Raw genomic sequence first — 11622 nt, 5'->3', positions numbered from 1 at the left:
ACCAGGCAAATTAAGAGGGTGAAGAAACTTGCAGGGGGTGACATTTAGCCAGCTCCAGACACCAAACTTTTCAAGCACTTTAGAAGCCCCATTTACATACAATTACAGGAATGCTTCATTTATCCACCCCTGTCAGAGGAAGAGCCGTTTAACAGAAGTGAATTTTTCAGATAATGCTTGCTTTCCTCTAGAGGCACCAAGCCATTTTAGCCAGGCTGCATGGAAATCTGCCCCCGATGGACTGCAAGCCTCCAGAAGCTTCCACAGGAGCACGCAGCATAGGAGGAACACAAATTACCTGTTGGTCTCTAAAATGACAGTGGCCTTGAAGCTACCCACCCCGTGTGGCTGCCTTCACACATTCAAAACACATCCATTGACCCCTACTTTCACGAGGTGTTGTTTTTATTGCGTTCTTGCCGGTTGTTCTTTCTAAATTCAAGTACAAAGAATTGAAATAGTTTACTCTCAGGTAAGTGGTTGACTCTATCCCCGGTGTTTTGTTTGCTCAAATCTCTGATCCGCTCACCGGTCCCTCACCTCCTCATAAGCGTCACTCCTCACCTGCTGGATGCGTATCTTTCATGCGTGTGCCTTAGAAAAATGCATGGTGCTATTTGGTGTGTCTGTGTTCTCTACTAATATAAACGGCATGGTGCTAGGGAATTCTTTGTGTCACCTACTTTTCCCACCAAACTCCAGGTCTTTAAGAGGGGTTTACCCCTTTCCCAATGCCGACTCTTTTCCACAGGCATCCACTTCTGACCTATTGGATTGCTCTGGGGCTGGGCCACTGGGCCGTGTCCCTGCCTCAGAAACTGTGCAGCAAGAGTCATCCTTCCGTACCTCTTCCTGAGGGACAGTTTCTCTGGGTGTGAGGCCAGGGCTGAGATGACTTGAGCCTGAGGTCTACGCATGCATACTCCGTTTCAGAAGGGCTACCAGACCCCTCTCCAATGTAGCTCTGTCAGTTCATATGTCCCTAGCGGTTCAGGGAGACTCCTGGGGGCCCACGTCATTACCGATGCTTGGTGTTATTCCATTTTTTCTTCTGTTTAATTGAGGGATAGTTGACAGACAGTGTTATGTTAGTTTCAGGCGTACAATATAATCATTCAACGTTTCTACACATTGCTCAGTGCTCATAGAGGTAAATGTGCTCTTAATCTCCTTCATCCATTTTGCCCACCCTTCACCCACTAGGTTTATCCATGTTGTGGATAGATCACATTCTATCCACACATGGATAGAATGTGGCGAGATCACGTTCTTTTCTGTGCTATCGATACACCATCTCTTCTTTATCTATTCATCTACGGATGGACCCTTGGGCTGCTTCCATATCTAAGCTACCATAGAGAATGTTGCAACAAACATAGGGGTACGTGTATGTTTTTGAATTAGTATTCAAAAGTATTGTTTGCCTTGGGTTAATACCCAGTAGTGGAATTATTGGATCATGGTAATTCTATTTCTCATTTTTTGAGAAGCCTTCCAGCTGTTTTCCAGAGTGGTTGCACCAGTTTGCATTTCGAGCAACAGTGTGCAAGGGTTCCGTTTTCTCCACGTCCTCACCAATACTTGTTATTTTTTGTGTTTTTGGTTTTAGACATTCTACCAACAGGTGTGAGGTGATGTCTCACCGTGGTGTTGATTTATATTTCCCTGATGATGAGTGATGTTGAGCATCTTTCCATGTGTCTGTTGGCCATCTGGGTGTCTTCTTTGAAAAAAATTGTCTATTCAATCTTTTTTTAAATTTTTTAATGTTTATTTATTTTTGAGAGACCAAGCTCGATGGTTAGAAAATGTTACCTACGTGTTTTACTTTTTATATTGTTGATTACTAGAAGGTTGAGAACCTCTCTGTGGGCGTGTTAGTCATCATGGTGTACCTAGTCATCGCTTTCCCAGTCTGTCACTCCCTCCTGACTGTCATTAGAGACTTTCAACAAACGAAAATGCTTAATTCTGATGTTACCTCCCTATTTCTATAGTTCTTTTCTCTTCCCTACTAATCTCACCTGTCACTTTTAACTCCTCTCCATAGTTTCCCCCTAATCCCCCAAAACTTAATTCCACATCTGCGTCTTACTCCCGTTTTCTCTCTGTCTGGCATATATTCTCCTCGCGTGCATGCCACCAGGCCAATCCCTACCCAGATTCTTGTCATTTGCTCCAACATTGCACATCACTTTGCTTCCACTTCTATTTAGCACGGGTCACATCCCATCACCTCCGGAAGTTAGTCACTGTGAGCTCCATTTCCCCGGGGGAATAAAAGTCCCTTGAAAGTAGGGCTTAAACTCTACCTGCCTTGACATTTCGGGGCAGGGGGGGAACAAGACAGTGACTAGTAAGAAATTAATAAGCGTCTATCAAAGAGATGAAATCTATCTTTCAAGAAAGTTTACAGCCTGAAAAGTAAGCCAGTCTCTAACCCACATTCACATCCCCTCTTGAAATACGCTGCCATCTCAAGAAAAGTCCGATGTGAAGCCCAGCTGGAATCTTCTCCTTTGGAGCAAGTGAAGGCATGGAAGGAATTTATTCAGAAAATCCAAGGCTACAGACTCAACTGTTCTCTGTAAGGCAGACAGATGTGAGAGGAGAAAATGGGGAATAGGAAAATACTAGAGCTCTTCTTCAAGGGGTGAAGATGTCGGATCATCCTATTTCACAGCAGGTGCAACATGTCCTGGCTACCTGTCACTGCGTAGCAGTCGGCCACAAGATTGTGCTTAAAGCAGCAGCAATGGTGTATTATTATCCCTACCAGTTCTGCGGGGTGACTGGGCTCATCTGGGCAGGTTTTGCGTGGGAGGTGGGGGTGGACATACGTCACAGTCATGTGACAGTAAGGCTGAGCCGGAGTCATCTGGAAGGCTTCCTCACTCATGTGTCTGGTGCATGGACTTGACCAGCTGGGGCTTTGGAAAAGCTGGAGTCACTGGACCATCTCTTGAGGTGTTCTCTCCCCGAGATCTCTCAGCATGGTGGCTTCAGGGTAGCCAGACTTCTCACGGGGCCGCACGGACCTTGAAAGGCACGCACAAATCTAAAGAGGTGGAGAAAAGGAGCAGGCAAGCCAGGAGGAAACCGTTCCACCTTTTCTGACCTGGCCTCCACCACGGGCTGTTCACAGAGTCGGTCAAAGGTCCAGGATCGAGGGGAGGGGAACTAGACCCCACATATTGACAGTGACCAGAAAAATTTGGAAAAAGCATGTGGAAGCCTGAAACATAACCATGGCCATTTTTGGAAAACACAATTGCCTAAACCAAAAACCAGACTGAAGGTATCACAACACTCATCTCTCAGAGGCTTAGTGGCCCTGTCTGTACGATAAGCCCGTTGGGTCAGGCCAGTATTTATAGTAACGTTTATCTAACAAATCTTTTCCTGAAACTCAAAATGGAGAGCCGGTGACCATGAAGCTGTTACCTTGGAATAAAGAGACCCCCAAACCCCGTCCAGGTGGCCTCCTCTTTCCACCTAAGGTCCTGAGTTCCTTTCCAGCTGGAACCGCGCCTGCCTTGATGACTGCATACCTTCGAGGTAGCACCCAGGTCCCAGGAAGGACGGGGCTCCCCTCCTCACCCTTCAGCTCATGCCTAAGGATCAAATCAGCCCCTTTCTGCTGCCATTCCCATCACTCAGCCTGGGAGCTGATTGATTTAACCCAACAGAGACAGATTGGCGAAATCACCCTCGCAATAGGTGCTGGAGAGTAATGGTACCCGGGAGGGACAGGTAAGCAAAAAGGGAACACACCCAGGCAATTTTCAGACATCTCCACTGCCCATTACTTCCTTCACTTAAATAAACAAATAACCCCCAGGCAATCAGCAACCAGAACTGCGGCGGCTGCAGGAATGATTTCCTTTCACTAGATGCAAAGACTAATCGATGCCCCTTAATCGCAACCCCACATGCGCAAACAGCACGCGAGCATCCCTGGCCAGCTTTCTGCTTCTGCCCATCTACTCTACACAGAGTGGAGGTGAAGCCCTTCCTTTTTCACCTCCCTGAAGTATGAGAGGAGACCAGCCCCACTGCCCACAGCTAGGGCTCTCTGCTGGGTAAGGGAGTGGATACAGTCCAGTGTGCTGAGATTGAGGGGGAAATGAAGCATGAAGGGGGTCTTGGGAGTTAGATATTCCATTACAGGACACAGGGGCCATTTTCCATAGCTATTGGTCAGCGGTCGGGAGCCGGTGTGTGGTACATGCAGAAATGCAGGTCCACCCAGAGGCAGCCCCTACACCAGCCTCTAGGGCCTACCTTGTGAATGTGACTGGGGACAATTGTTAGCAGGGCCCTAGATAGAGCTCTCTTTTTCCCAGTGAATGGATCCCAGTGGGACAGGAGCCATGCTGCCCCTTGGGCTAACTGACCAGGTCAGGATCTGTGGGGAGTGGCCAGAAACCACCTTCTCTCACTTTGGTTGTGTTCCCAACTTCAGCCCACTTTCCCATGGACCCATTCTGAAGTTTGTCTTGGGGAAAATTCCAGGGGACATACATTCCCATACCTACCTTGACCTTGACGTATGGGGTAGTGGTGTCACCTGACTATGAATCCAGTGAGCATCTGGGCATCATATCAACGTTCCCTCCTGGGGTGGCCAAGAAGGGAGCCCCACAGATGATTCTGTCTTACCTGCTGCAACAAATGAATGAGCTTCCATAAATCTCAAATTTCTGTCATTTTCAAATTACCGTCACGATCCGGGCCATACCTCGCATCTTATGTATTTGTTTTCCTTTAAACTCACTTTTGTAGGAAAAGAGGGGCATATTTATTTTTAAGGAAAACTTTTTATCACTGCCCCAACTGGAAAACCAATACGGCATGCCATAAATAGACTATGATGATAAAAATAAGCACAATGGGAGTTCATGGTGGATTAAACACAAACGTTTTACTCTGCTCATCTCTAAAACCCTGATACAATGGTAGTTAAGTGATAAAAAACAAAAAGGCATATATCCACAGGACCAGAGAAAGAACAGAAGAGCAGACAGCAAATGACAGATGTCAACCAAATTTTAGAGACTAGTGAGAAAATAGGTTAATTAGGTCTGTGATAAAGGACACAAAGAGATAAGCTGTGCTTACCATTAGGGCCTTGGTAAGCCTCCTGGAAAGGTGAAAGGGCTAAAACCAGTAAAAGGAAAGGAAAACCTGAAAATGAAATGCTTTCACAGAGCCCTAGATTCTCGCTCCCACCAACTTCCTGCCAGGGACCACTCCTCTCCATCCCAGCAAAAGATGGGAAGTGTATCCTTTGGGAAGTTTGATGATAATATCAGTCCTAACATTCCTTAAAAGGCCTGTATTCTAAATGTCCATCAACTGACAAATGGATCAAGAAGATGTGGTTTATATATACGATGGAGTACTACATGGCAATGAGAAAGAATGGTATCTGGCCATTTGTGGCAACGTGGATGGACCTCGAGGGTGTCATGCTAAGCGAAATAAGTCAGGCAGAGAAGGACAGACACCATATGTTTTCACTCATAAGTGGAACAGGAGAAAGCTAACCAGGGACCATGGGGAGGGGAAGGAGGAGGGATGGGGGAAAATCATGAGAAACTCTTGAATACCAAGAACAAACTGAGGGCTGATGGGGGAGGGGGAAAGGGGATAGGCAATGATGGGCATGGAGGAGGGCACTTGTGGGGATGAGCACTGGGTGTTATGTGGAAACCACTTGACAATAAACTAAAAAAAAAGGCATGTATTCTAAAAGTTGAAAATGCAGCTAACAACAAAAACAAATCCTTAGCGTTTTATTACCTGTATCTTTTAGGTATTGGGCCTGCATGAGTTCAAATGGTAAGGCCCCTGGGGACACCATGGGCACTACAGCTTCTGCTATTTGCAGGTAAGAAAAGTTATTATGTCCACGACATAGGAACACAGAGCTATAAAAAGGAACACTCGGGGAACAGGGAGAAGGTTAAAAATAAAAGATGGAGAGCAAATAAGAAAACAAGGGGATTGTTTCAGGTCCACCACTTAAACAATAGACATTCCAGGGGCGCCAGGGTGGCTCACTCATTGAAGTTTCTGACTTCAATTCAGGTCGTGATCTCACAGTTCCTGAGTTCAAGCCCCTCATCAGGCTCTATGCTGAAAGCTCAGAGCCTGGAGCCTGCTTCAGAGTCTGTCTTCCTCTCTCTCTGTTCCTCCCCTGCTCATGCTCTGTCTCTCTGTCTCTCAAACATAAATAAACATTAAAAAAAAATAATAGACATTCCAGAGGCAAAAAAGCAAAAACAAAACAAAACCAAAAAAAATTCCAGAGGGTACAGAAAGGAGGAAATTATCAAAGAAATAATACAAGAAAATCTCCCCAAAACTAAAGACTTTGGTTTTCTGATTGATTGGCCCCATGGCAAACCCAATGGAAGGAATGGACAGACAACTTCACCAAGGGAAATCATTATGACATTTCAGAGCACCAGAAATAAAAGAGGCTATAATATTCCAGAGAGAAAAAAAGAAACGAAACAAAACACCAGCATAACCGGGTCACATATGTGAAGAATTAAGAATTCTTTATTTTTAATAATTAACAGGATTTCTTAACAAGCAACAGACTTTTGCAACAACATTAGAAGCCATGGAATAGTACCTTTATGATTCTGAAGGGAAATTACTTCAACGCTTAAATTTTATACACAGCCAAACTATCAATCCAAAGTTGGGGCAGATAATCAAGGCTTCTACAAAGGTACAAGGATGTCAAAAACATGCACCCTTTCTCAGGAACATATCAGAGGATGTGCTCCACCAAGACAAGGGAGTAAATCAAGAAAGATGAAGACATGAGACTCAGGCACAGGGGCTCTTGCCCAGGACAACAGCAAGGGAAGTGCCCAGTGACAGCTGTGCTGTAGGCCGAGGGGGCCGCGGGATCAGATGGGCAGGAGGAGGGATGGCTCCAGGAGGGATGTCTCCAGGAAAAAATGGAACTGACAGGTTAACTGACAGGTGTGGCCGGGTGTAAAATTGGATTGAGGCCCTTTGTACAGAGCTCCTGGAGGGTATGGGAAGAGTCACCCAGACATTCACAGAAAGCCAAGCCAAAGAAGGCAAAGGCCAGGGGAGAATGACACCCTAAGACGCTACCCGACAAAGCTGGGAATAATATTGACCCATTCATCATAATGAAAACACTAAATCTCGATTCAATAAAAAAAATACAACAGACCCATGGCAGGAAGTTGGAATGAAAAGGAAATACGTGTGAATAAGATGTGGTCTAAAAGACTGCCCATTGTTCATATTTGGAAATTAATAGTAACTACTTGGTATGTGAGAAAAACCAGGAACCAGTAACATACATGTGCCTTTTAAAAGTACAGAGAGGGGGTGCCTGGGTGGCTCAGTCAGTTAAGCATCCAACTTCAGCTCAGATCATGATCTCATGGTTCATGGGTTTAAGCCCCATGTCGGGCTCTGTGCTGACAGCTCAGAGTCTGGAGCCTGCTTCAGACTCTGTGTCTTCCTCTGTCTCTGACCTTCCCCTGCTCCCACTCTGGTTTCTCTCTCTTTCTCAAAAATGAATAAACTTAAAAAAATAAAAATAAAATAAAAGGACAGAGAGAAAAAACACAGAAGAAATTGCTGTAAGAATCGACAGAGGTTGCTTCAGAGAATTTGAATTTGGGGCCTGCAGGGTTCAGGTGGACCAAGGGGTCTGCATTTCATTATAAGTCTAATGCCCTGCAGTTATGTATTAAGTAATATTGATGTATGATTCTGATACAACTTTTAAAATAAATCAAAAATCGAACACAACTAAAACAAAATAACATTTTCCCTAGAGATCACATTCAAACCAGTTTAAAGTTCCGTCCCTCAAGGCTGACTTTCTATTTTGAGGAGATTGAGCTCCCAAACCACGACCCCACACTACCTGGTGCTCAGACAATGCTGAGTTCGCTGTTACCGCAGGAAAGGAAATGATCCCTTTGGCAGAGTTCTGGTGGTGTCTCCGAGCACGGAAAGCAGGCCAGGATCCCCTGAGAATCGGAAGTTCGGTCGTCAAGAGAATCTTTCCATTCAGGATTGGTGGCAACAGCAAAGCGAGGATTTTGACAGACCAGAGTCAAAAGAATCTTAGGGCACAAGCTGTCTGCCGGTGCTTTCACTGGAGTTGACAGGTCCTCTGAGAAGTGATGAACATTCAAATCCTTTGCCCGAGCAGGACAGTCTTGGAACGCAGGCTAATGAAGACCGTGACCCGCAAAGCCTGTGCACTCGGGTAGCAGGCTGTGGCTCGTTCTCAGCGTCAGGCTGCGTATTGGAAGATGGCTTGAGTCCTTAAAACAAGAAAGGAATAATTGACCAATGTTAATGAGTGTCACCATTGTGTATTATCTGTACCCAACGTTCCTTGGCCCACATTTTGGGATAAAACAAGTATCACAGTTAACGAAGTGTTATTATCGGTAGTGTTAATTACACTCTTGGTAATTATTAAACCTCAAAACTTGAAGGCCTGAACTTCCATGATCTTTGTCTTCCTTCACTGATTTGGAAACAGGAGAGAGAGAGAGAGAGGGGAGGAGAGAGAGAGAGAGAAAGAGAGAGAGAGAGAGAGAGAGAGAAAGAGAGAGAGAGAGAAGACAAGCCTCAAGGCTGTGAAGGGCATGACATTTATGTCCCAGATGTGGGTGTTGGTGGCCTGAGGCCAGAGCCCATCTCTTCGTGGCCTGCTTGCAGGAACAAGACATCCCAGGCCACTTATTTTTGTGTCCATGTCAAGACTCCAGTGTTCTAGGTAGTTGAGTAATTGAAGTATTTCATTTCAGTATATGCTTTTGGATATTTACATTATTATATTATATTATATTATATTATATTATATTATATTATACTATATCATATTATATATTTAATCCACTAAAAGATTTCAAATAACATGCAAGGCAAGGCAACGACCCACTTTTGCATTGTGCTTCATATGTTCCCTGGTACCTCACCTGGCCTAGCATGGATGGGAGTCACTGAGCCCACAAGGGGTCCATTGAAAACTTCCAGTTGGGGTTCTGTGTCCACATATCCATGGTCCTCAACTGCCGCCTGCCCGTGCACTGCTCATGTGCTTGCTTTTGAAGGTTCCTCCAGCCCGGGATAAAGGGTGCAGAGTGATATTCTTTCCCCACACGTAAAGGTCGTTTTCTGATGAAAACAAGATTGCACTGGGTTATTTGTTTTCAGCAACAATACGTGAGCAAACACTTGAGTCTGTGTCTGCCAGGCAACCCCCGCTCCTTGCAGTGTCCTGGGGGCAGCCCCCAAGGCCCACACCTGCTGGGGCAATTCCCCCTCCCGCTCCTCGTGCGTCGTGCATCTAGATCAAGGGACATGTCTGGGGGACCTCTAGACCAAGTCCAACGGTCAGCGAGGCAGAGGGCCTTCTCAGAGACAGCCCTGGTGGTCCTTCCGCACCCAGCACCCCTTCGACCTGCAAATCGCTTTTGCTCGGAGCTGCGGCCATACCAGGCACTGGGGTTTAAGTGCAACCGTGAGCTCAAGTCTCTTTCAGATTCCAATTCCAGAGGCTGCTGGGGGATATTTTTAAAGTTAAATCCACTCACAAAGGCCTTGGGGTGGGGGATGGGGGTGGTCAGTGGCAAACTCTCGGATGCCACCACTATTGCCTAGAAAAGCAAAAAAAGACGTAAAACCAACCAAATAACAAAAACCAAAAAAGAAAGAAAAAAAGAAACAAACAAACAAACAAACCCGCTTTTAAAGACTTGATTTAAAGGCAGAGTCAGGATCAGTTTTGACAGGTGGACTGGGGTCAGGACAGATGCCCCGGCTCCGGGCTGTGCTGCCCTGCCGGACAGACGGACAGCGGGCCTCCCCTGAGAGCCCCAGCAGGCCCGCGGTGCCTCACTCACCTCCCCCAGCCGCACCCCTCCCTGCCCATTCCACCCGCCAGACCCAGAACAAGACAGGAGATTTGTGACCGCTGATGTGTGGCCCGTCCGAATGAAGGGGGCTTTTCATTAACGAAGTAGCGGGCGGTGTCATCTTCCCCTGAGTCGGAATCATTCACTATTCGCACAATGTGTTATTATTGTATTTTTAATTGAAATGTAAATTCTGGGAACACTCTGACCCAATTTACTCCCAGGGAAAAAAGGGCAAAATTCTCATTTTCAAGGCTCTAGAAATGCAAGTTAGTGTTATTAATGATTAAGCTCTTTTTCCTTCCCCCCTGCTGCGGGGTGGGGGCCGGAATGGGGACCTTCTTATCCGGGCACAATGGTAATGTTACCCTGCCCTTGGAGCACATTTGATCGGCAAGGTAGATCTGGGTGGGAAGCTCACATATTCCCCCCCCTGCAGTCGGTCCTGGGGTTCACACCTGGGCTGGGAAATGGCCAGAGTGTATAGATGCGGTTTCAGGTTTCAGGTTTTCAGTGACGATGATGATTGATGTGTGATTAAATGATTGATTTGGAGGGGAGATTACTGTCTAGTCTATTTTAGAGAAACTCGCTTTGTAAAAAATAGAACCTGGTGGAGACAGGATGATTCGGGAGTTGATTCAGACTTTGCCCACAAGTGTTGTGCTCTCATGTCCCATTCACTGGGTGATAATTCCTGAGCTACCGATTGAGCTTAAAGGGTGGTATTTGCAACCCCGACGGTCTCTGCATGGACAGGAGACAGCATTCACTCTACTGATAAATCTTTATTGTGTACCTACTAAGTGCCAGACTAGGAGGTAGATGAAAAAGCAAGGATGACTACTTACTGAAGTATTTCTGCATTCCCACTAAGTTTTGGGGCACCTGTGTGGCTCAGTTGGTTAAGCGTCCAACTCCGGGTTTCAGCTCAGGTCATGATCCCAAGGTCGTGAGACCAAGTCCCAAGTCAGGCTCTGCACTGAGCATAGAGCCTGCTTGGGTTTCTCTTTCTCTCTCCCTCTGCTCCTCTCTCTCACTTGTTCTCTCTCTCTCTCTCTCTCAAATAAAAATTAAAATATAAAAGTACTTCTGTCTTCCTACTAAGTTTCAATGACAGCTCTCATGTCAACTTCCAAGAGAGGTCACCCTGCCACCCCTCTAAGACACTTCTGTTCTATGCACTCTCGGTCTTTGGCCCTTTCAGTATTCTCCTTATAGAGCTGATTGTTGCTGGAAATTATCTTGCTCACTTGTCCATTTATTTATTACTCATCTCCCCTTACCAGCCTGCTCCCACTGGACGGTGAGTACCAGTCCTTGACGGTCCCCATTGTTCAGTGTGTCCCCAGAACAGAGGTCCCCAGCACTCATCAGCAATGAATGAATATTTATCCCAAAGGGATGACAAAGGTACCAAAAGTGCAGAAAGTCCACCTGACCCGGAGACCTACTGTGTTTCCTACCAACACCACACACCCACCGTGTGCCACAGAAATGAATAAACACAGCCATGGCGGGGAAGGAGCTCAGAGCTGGTGCTGATGACAAATAATTAATACAGCCCAATGTGATGGTGTCAGTCACGGTTCTCAACTGGGGGCAACTTCACATCCCCCACCCCCTCCAACCCCTGGGACTACCAGGTCATGTTTTTGGTTGTCACAACTAAAGGGAGGTG

The 11622-nt window shown here is 46.1% G+C and overlaps 1 long non-coding RNA gene across 1 annotated transcript; it reads right to left on the bottom strand.

The window, feature by feature from the left end:
• Nucleotides 1-2378: 2378 nt before the first annotated feature.
• LOC115280914 lies at nucleotides 2379-8390 on the bottom strand. Its single transcript, XR_003903991.1, has 3 exons — nucleotides 7934-8390; nucleotides 4539-4665; nucleotides 2379-3058 (listed from the first exon to the last, which is right to left on the bottom strand). It is a non-coding gene; the product is annotated as an uncharacterized LOC115280914 (long non-coding RNA).
• Nucleotides 8391-11622: the final 3232 nt, after the last annotated feature.

This window comes from Suricata suricatta, chromosome 16, assembly GCF_006229205.1.
Source record: "Suricata suricatta isolate VVHF042 chromosome 16, meerkat_22Aug2017_6uvM2_HiC, whole genome shotgun sequence".
NCBI classification, from domain to species: domain Eukaryota; kingdom Metazoa; phylum Chordata; class Mammalia; order Carnivora; family Herpestidae; genus Suricata; species Suricata suricatta.
Note: the sequence above shows the minus strand (reverse complement) of the source record. Positions and strands in the feature narration are given on the sequence as shown.